Here is a 7,600-nt window from a genome sequence, read left to right as displayed (position 1 = left end):
AAAAAAAAAAAAAAAAAAGAAAGAAAGAAAAGTTTGTAGGGTGGGCTTCTTGTGTCTCCAAGGATTATCTTTATCCATTAAGTTACATTTGATCAGTTGTGAGTCAAATAGAGTGATGGCATTCCAACAAAGGTTATGGTTAAGTTAGTTAGTTTAGTATTGAAGTTTTTGATACCTGTTCTTCTAATCTCAAGACCTTAAGCAATTTATGCTCCAGTGATCACCAAGGGCCTTTTCTATAGATGGACTTAAATGCTCCCTGTGTGCCTCAACAACCTGCCCATCATATGCTTGGGGAAAGTAAATTTGGTTTCATCACATATGAGATTTGAATGTTTCCATTAAAAATTTAATGAATTCAAACATTCATCCACACAAATGCATATAAATACAGATATAAATGCATTTACTCATCAGTGTTTTTCAGCACAGAGAAGGAGGTAAAAATATAAAGAACAACTTGCAATAGGCACCAAAACAGCCTTCAATGATCTTAACTAAGGCGCCTTACTTTCAAGACACTGGCAAACTATTCGCTAAGAATTACTGATCAGGTCCCAGGTTTGTAACCAAGAAGCTGAGAGCAAATCTGAAGTGATATATGGGCATTATTGAAACAACTGTTTTCCTATATAACTCTTCTTATGCTCTTACAATTTTTTTTTTAATTTAAGGACAAATATAGTTTAAATCTCATGCCATTTAAAATCAGAAATGACAGTAATGGGTAAGTTTATACACTTTAAACATCCTTTAAATGGAAATTTTAAATTTTCTCCAAATATTTTTACACTTGAACTTTTCAGAACCTGTTTTGTGTGTATGAATTTCCTTAAAAATATAGTACAGAGAGCATAGACATTATGCTAAAATTGGGAAAATGAAGTCATAATATAAACACTAAGAATTCTTTCAGATTCTACAGGAAACTGAAGCCAGTGGGAATTACAAAGAGTACTGGATGCTGTGCTACCCTGGAAGTTAAGCGTTTAACCTTCTGAATTTCATATTTAGTCTCCTTCTAGAATTTTCATAGCAATCATTATATCATTATCTACCCCTTTGTGAATCTTTCTCTTTTTATTGGTAATAGTACATTTCCTTTGACTGTTTCAAGGAAAATATTCCAACTTAGCAATTGAAATTTTAGGTAATTTTTAGGCAATTTGTCAGAAAAATGACACCAGTAAAACTTTATAACAATATCTTCCCCCCCAAAAGAATCTTTATCATCCAATAATTTTCCGAGTGTAACAGTATTACTGTGTAATTCTGCAGTAAAAAGATATTGTTAGTATTTCCAGTTTACATGTTTCCCCTTTCTTCTTGTAAATTATAGTAATGAGTCAAAGCGCAGATGGAAAAAAAAACCCTATAAAATCCAATATAAAGACATCAGATATGATAGGATTCAGCTGATATATAACAGCAATCATAGCAACTTTCCTGAGCTTTATTGCCAATTTTGTACAGAAAAAAATTAACATTACAAATATAAACCCAAGAAATTTGTAGTAAAATGGATTCCTTAATGTAAACCCAAAGGTTTAGTAGTGATATATTTTACTTGTGAATAAAATGGTATTTTATGTATATGTGTAAAAAAAAAAAAGGTGCTTAGAATTTTTCAAAGTGAAATGAGAGGCCATTAGAGAGTTTTCAGCAGGGGGTGGGATAACATGATTTATGCTTTTAAAAAATCAATCTGGCTGCTATATAATCAAAAGATAAGAATATAGAAATAAGAGAAACAGCTAGGAAGTTATTGCACTAGTCCAGATTTTTAAAAATATATCTAGTGGCTTGGATTGGGGTGGTAACAATGGAGTAGAAAACAAACAGACATATTTGGGATAAGATGTTTAGAAACAGAGTAGGGCAAACTTGCTGATGGATTGGATGAGGAAGGTTAAAGAGAAGGGTCAAGGACAACATCTGGGTGTTTGACTTAAGCTAGATGGATGGTGATGCTGTTGACTGAGATTGGAAAGATTTGGGGAAGAAAAGAAATGAAGGCAGATGACATTAAGAGCTCAATTGGGGACTTTATGAGTTTGGGATTCCAATTAGACATATGAATAGACATATCAATTTGGCAGTTGAAATTTAAGCTTAGACTTCAGGGCTTAAGAAATTATAAATTTTAGGAGTAAAATTATGAATTTTAGAATCACCTAGGTATATTATTTTGAAGCTCTCAAACAAGATTTCCTAGGGAAAGAGTTGATGAATAAATGAAGGGAACCCTGAAGATGTCAAAGGTTCAAGACTGAGCAAGCAAAGCATCTACGAGGGAGTGCCCAGTAGAGAAAGATAAGGATCAGAAGAGTGTGTTACCATGGAGTTAAAAGAAAAAAAGTGATGCAAGAGGAACAGAGTGATCAGTTGTGTCAAATTCTGCTGAGAGTGTGCCTAAGATGACACAGAATTGACTCTTGGCTTTGACAATATGGATGTCACTGGTGATGTGGGTAAGAGCACCCTCAGTGGAGTGGTAGGGATAAGTGATACGGTAGTTCCTGGAGTGGGCCTGAGAAAGCTGTGAGGAGAGAAAGTGGACTCAGAAAATATAGACAAATCCATGAAGATGTGTTGCTGTAAAGGTGAACAGTGACATGCAATAGTAGATGGAGTGATGCAGAGAAAGACAGAAATGGATATTGCAGGAGAGGAGAGGAGAGGATAAATTGCAGGAAAATGGTTCAGGTACACTTACTTTTTCCACAAAATAAAAGAGATTTCATAGACTATGATATAAATTCAACGAAGTCAGTTTGTATTAATTAACAATTAATTAGTATTGGAAGGCAGAAACAGTTTCAGTCAGCTTCTGTTTCCTATGAGGAATGTGTCAAGCCCATCATTGAGAGTGTGGGAAGAGGAGGACAGATAGGAGGCTGGAGAAGAGACAGTGTAAAATAGTTGTTTTAGAGATAGAAAATATGTAAATGTTATGAAATCATTTTAGGAAAGCTTTAAAATTATTTTGGTGTCTCCCTGTGAAATTAAAATGACAAATTCTAAACCATGTGTGAGGAAGTTCAACAATGTTCTACAAAATAGTCAATGACTATTTTGAAATTTTTTGAAAAATCAAATATCAAATTATTTAATAGCCAAAACTTTCTTCAGTGTCCCTACATTGCTTATGTTCTAAGCATCTTATTGTATCTTTATATAGGCCTTTCTAAAATAGAGAGAGAGACTGGAGAGAGCATAACATGGTCAACCATATTGCAGGAAGAAGGTCATACAGGACAAGAGAGGGTATAGAAACAGAAGCCTGGGATTTTAAAGAATACCTTCTCTCACTCCTCATTTTGCTTAGGATCAATTTAGAAAATGCAGCTACAGCCATGCCATGTTTAACAGGCAAAAAGGAAGAAATGTTTGCTGCCATTCAATTAAAATAGAATAGATAGTACCCCTATAGCCAATGATTCAAGACACTGCCATCAGCTGATTTGGGTGCCTCTTATGCAAGTACAGAGCAAGAGAGATAACTAGTAGGAAAAATTACGAGCAACTTATTTCTTTTAAAACAGAATTTTAATTATCAACAAATTCAAATACATTGTAAAAGGAAAGTATGTTTAAAAATACAAGAAGACACTTGATTGAAACCATAGTTAGGTACAGATTGGAGCTGTCTATCTAATTTATTTATTTATGCATATGTATTACGTACCTATTATGTGTCTGGCACTGTGCTAGATACTAGGTTCATATGAAACAGTACATTCAATTTTCTGGAACAAAGTTGTGCTTTCTCAATGCTAAAGTGAAAACGGACTATAAAATATGTTCTTTATGGTCAGAAGCAATCCAGGTGTATTAGCCTGTTTTCACACTGCCATAAAGACACTCCCCGAGGCTGGGTAATTTATAAACAAAAGAGGTTTAATCGACTCACAGTTCCACATGGTTGGGGTGGCTTGAGGAAAGTTACAATCATGGCACAAGGGGACGTCTTACATAGCAGCAGGTGAGAGAGATTGTGTATGAAGGAGGAACTTCCAAATGCTTACAAAACCATCAGATCTCAGGAGAACTCACTCACTCTCATGAGAACAGCATGGGGAAAACTGCCCCCTGCCATGATCCAATCACCTACCACCAGGTCTCTCCTTCAGCACCTGGGGATTACAATTCAATATGAGATTTGGGTGGGGACACAAAGCCTAACCATATCTCCCGGGCATCTGTACGACATGTGTCTGCTCAAAGAGAGAGCTTACCTAATTAGTGGTTTGCCACCGTTAGTGAGATTCAGGAAGCATGGATGGTCTGGGTCCCAGTTTTTCACATACAGACTGAGAGCTCTGAATGAGATAATCTTGAAAACTTCTAGACATTCTAGTGCAAAAAGAATGTATGATTTGGTCAGCTTCATTGAAGACCTCACCTGCAGCTCTGATACGATGGTAAGTCTCCCAAAGCCAGCCACTGCTCAGCTCTAATTACGGGTATATTCTAATTGTTATGTATATATACAATAACAGAGGTTAAGAATAGCAAGTACCATTTCACTGGAACCATTAATAATGTTTTCAGTTGTGTTTCTTCAAGATAACTTTGCAAGTTAAATTTTGTTAGCATTTCTGTCTTAAAGGTAAAGGAAACTCAGCCTCACAGATATGACACAACCTGCTGAGTAAGAAGCAGAGCCACAGTACAGACCCAGATCTTCTGGGTCAAAGTCCAGTGCTCTCAAACCCAGTGCAGCAGGCTACATTTTTCTGTTTAAACTATGTGAAACCATTGAGAAAAATCACTAACCTAGTCATGTGCTTTTTAAAAAAGCATTTATTTATTTGGCCCTGTAATTGTAAAAATTTATAAGGTACAATTTGATATTTCAATACATAGCTATGGTGTGTAATGATCCAATCAATGTAGTTTGTCCATTACATCATGCATTTATCATTTTTTGTGTGGTGAGAACATTCAAAAGCCTCTCTTGTAGCTGTTTTGCAATATGCAATGTTTTACTGTTAACCACAGTCTTCCTAGTGTGCAACAGAACACCAGAATTCATTGGTCCAATCTAACTGGGACTTTGAACCTGTTGGCCAACCACTCCCCACCTTCCTACCCCTTTCTCCCCCTCAATCTCTGTTAACCACTGTTCTACTCTCTGCTCCTATTATGTCAGCCTTTTTTGAGATTCCACATATGAATGAGATCACATGGTATTTGTCTTTCTGTGTCTGGTTTATTTCATTTAACATGATGTCCTCCAGGTTCATCCATGTAGTCACTAATAGCAGGATTCCATTTTTTATGGCTGAATAATATTCCATTCTGTATATATACCACATTTTCTTTCTCCACTTGTTGTTAGACAGTTAGGTTGATTCCATATCTTGACTTGTGATAGCTATACAATAAACATGGGAATGCAGATATTTGAAATACTGATTTCATTTCCTTTGGATATATACTCACGAGTGGAATTACTGGATCCTATGGTAGTTTTTTTTTTAAATTTTTTGAGGAATCTCCATACATTTTTCTATAGTAGCTATACCTAGTCAAGTGCTTTTGAAGCATTTTTAAATTAGAAGTCCCAATTATGTGTAAGACAGGGCTAAAAAAAGAAAGATATTAAATTGTGCATTTGTAATTCTCTACCCTACCCAATCCCCACATTGGCCTTCTAAGAAGAATGGATTACTGCTCACCTCATAAGCTACAGAGATGTAGTTCTGCTTATTGCAAGAGAATGTAGACAGGTTAATTGAAAGATGCCAAAAGAATATCAATTGCTCTATATAAAAAGGCAGCCTTAGGAAAAAGAATTTTCAGAAAATTAAGAGACTTGGAGAGGTGGAATAAAAAGGATTTTAAATCAACAGATTTTATGATTTGGAGGATTTTGAGGAGAGAGATGAGTTATGAAGAATTTTAATAAATTTTTGCCAAAACTGACCACAAAGCAGCCTCATTTTACATAAAACAAGTAAGAGTCAAGCTTTTTGACTGAGGTGTCCAAAGATATAGCCTGGCCTGACCAAATACACTTAAAGCAAACTGCTTCCATGGGAAACTATTTCCTTTTCATCTTTGCAGATAGATTAATTTTTTTAAAGTAAAGCAATTGGAATCAGGCTTAGCGCTGAGCACAGGCAGGTGCCTGCTTGAGGTGACAATTAGGAAGTTAGGAGATGGCCTTCCCGCTGATGCCTTCTCCAACACTTTCTATTAGTTAAGACATCATCAACAGAGAATATAACCCTTTCTTTCACAGTTAAGGTAAAGAATTTAGTCTTCTGCAATGAATTACCAACTCTACCAACATGTGTACTCAATCATAATATTTAAATATGGTTATATATGACAGTACAATGAAGGCAAACCATCTCCCTACCCCACTTAATTTTTGGCAGGGCTACAAATTTCATAATATTGGATTTAGGCTAAGTTTACAAAAAATTGGGTGTTTCTGTTAATATCGGAAACAACGAAACATAAAAATAATTAAACAATACGCATCAACTTGCCTCCTAAATGTCTACAAATACAAATATATGTGTATATGTTTTACATATCTATATGTTTGAATATACATGTATATACACATGTACATATATATATAACAATGCACTAAGTAGTTGAGATGGAACTAAACAAAAAGGGTACATGTAATTACAACAATAAAATATATCTAAAGGAAAAGAATATAGGGATACCACAGAAAGATACCCATGCTATCAAGTTGGCAAGTGAGTTAGTTACTCAGTAATTTGATTAAACCTAAATTCTGATGGGAAAATAATTTCAAATTTATTTGATATTTTCAAAGGGCAGTGAAAACTGAAGACCCACAGCTCCCCAAAATGATGAGGAAAAGAAGAAAAGCCTGTAAAAAATGGGAAATCTTGAATACCACAGTATATAAGTCCAATTCAATGATTTTCTAAGTATGTATAAAATGAACTGCTTAGTTTATGTACTTTCTTCTTTATCACAGGACTGTCTATAAAACTAGGAAGATAAAAACATACAAACTGCTTTTGAAACTTGGCCTATAGTTATTATTTATATACTTCTGCATTATTAATGATATGTATTATAACTAATAAAAATCTAAATAAAAATATTTATCCAGATATGGACTATTAGGACCCATTATTCTTAGAATCTGTTATCAATGCATTATTACATAACTTTCTCTGCTCTATATCCCTTTTTGCAGAAATTAAAATGTAGTCAATTAAAAGGGTCTATAAAATATAAAATTATAAAATTGAAAGGGGGTATAAACATAATGGCTCCTGGCATGAAGATGTTATTTCAAGAAGAAAGAATAAAGTCCAGTTCTGGAAGGCAGTCCATCAATCTATAAATTGTTATTGTGTCCATGGTCTATTGTAAATGGCCTTTAGAGAGATAGGTCTCTATGTCTTTTCTATTATGACCTCCACATTACAGATCTCAGATTGTGACCAAGCCCACTGGAAACTATTTCAGTACCTGCCAAGAGAGAAGACTTTCCTTCAGGCTAGAAGAGAGGCAAATGGGAATGGTTAGACTCCTCAGGTGACCTCAGTATGCTCGATGCTGTTCTTTTTCCTGTTGAAGAGAATTTTTTTCTCTA

Source organism: Colobus angolensis, unplaced genomic scaffold (assembly GCF_000951035.1).
Source record: "Colobus angolensis palliatus isolate OR3802 unplaced genomic scaffold, Cang.pa_1.0 Scaffold504, whole genome shotgun sequence".
In the NCBI taxonomy this organism is placed as follows: Eukaryota; Metazoa; Chordata; class Mammalia; order Primates; family Cercopithecidae; genus Colobus; species Colobus angolensis.
This window is presented reverse-complemented; position numbering follows the sequence as displayed.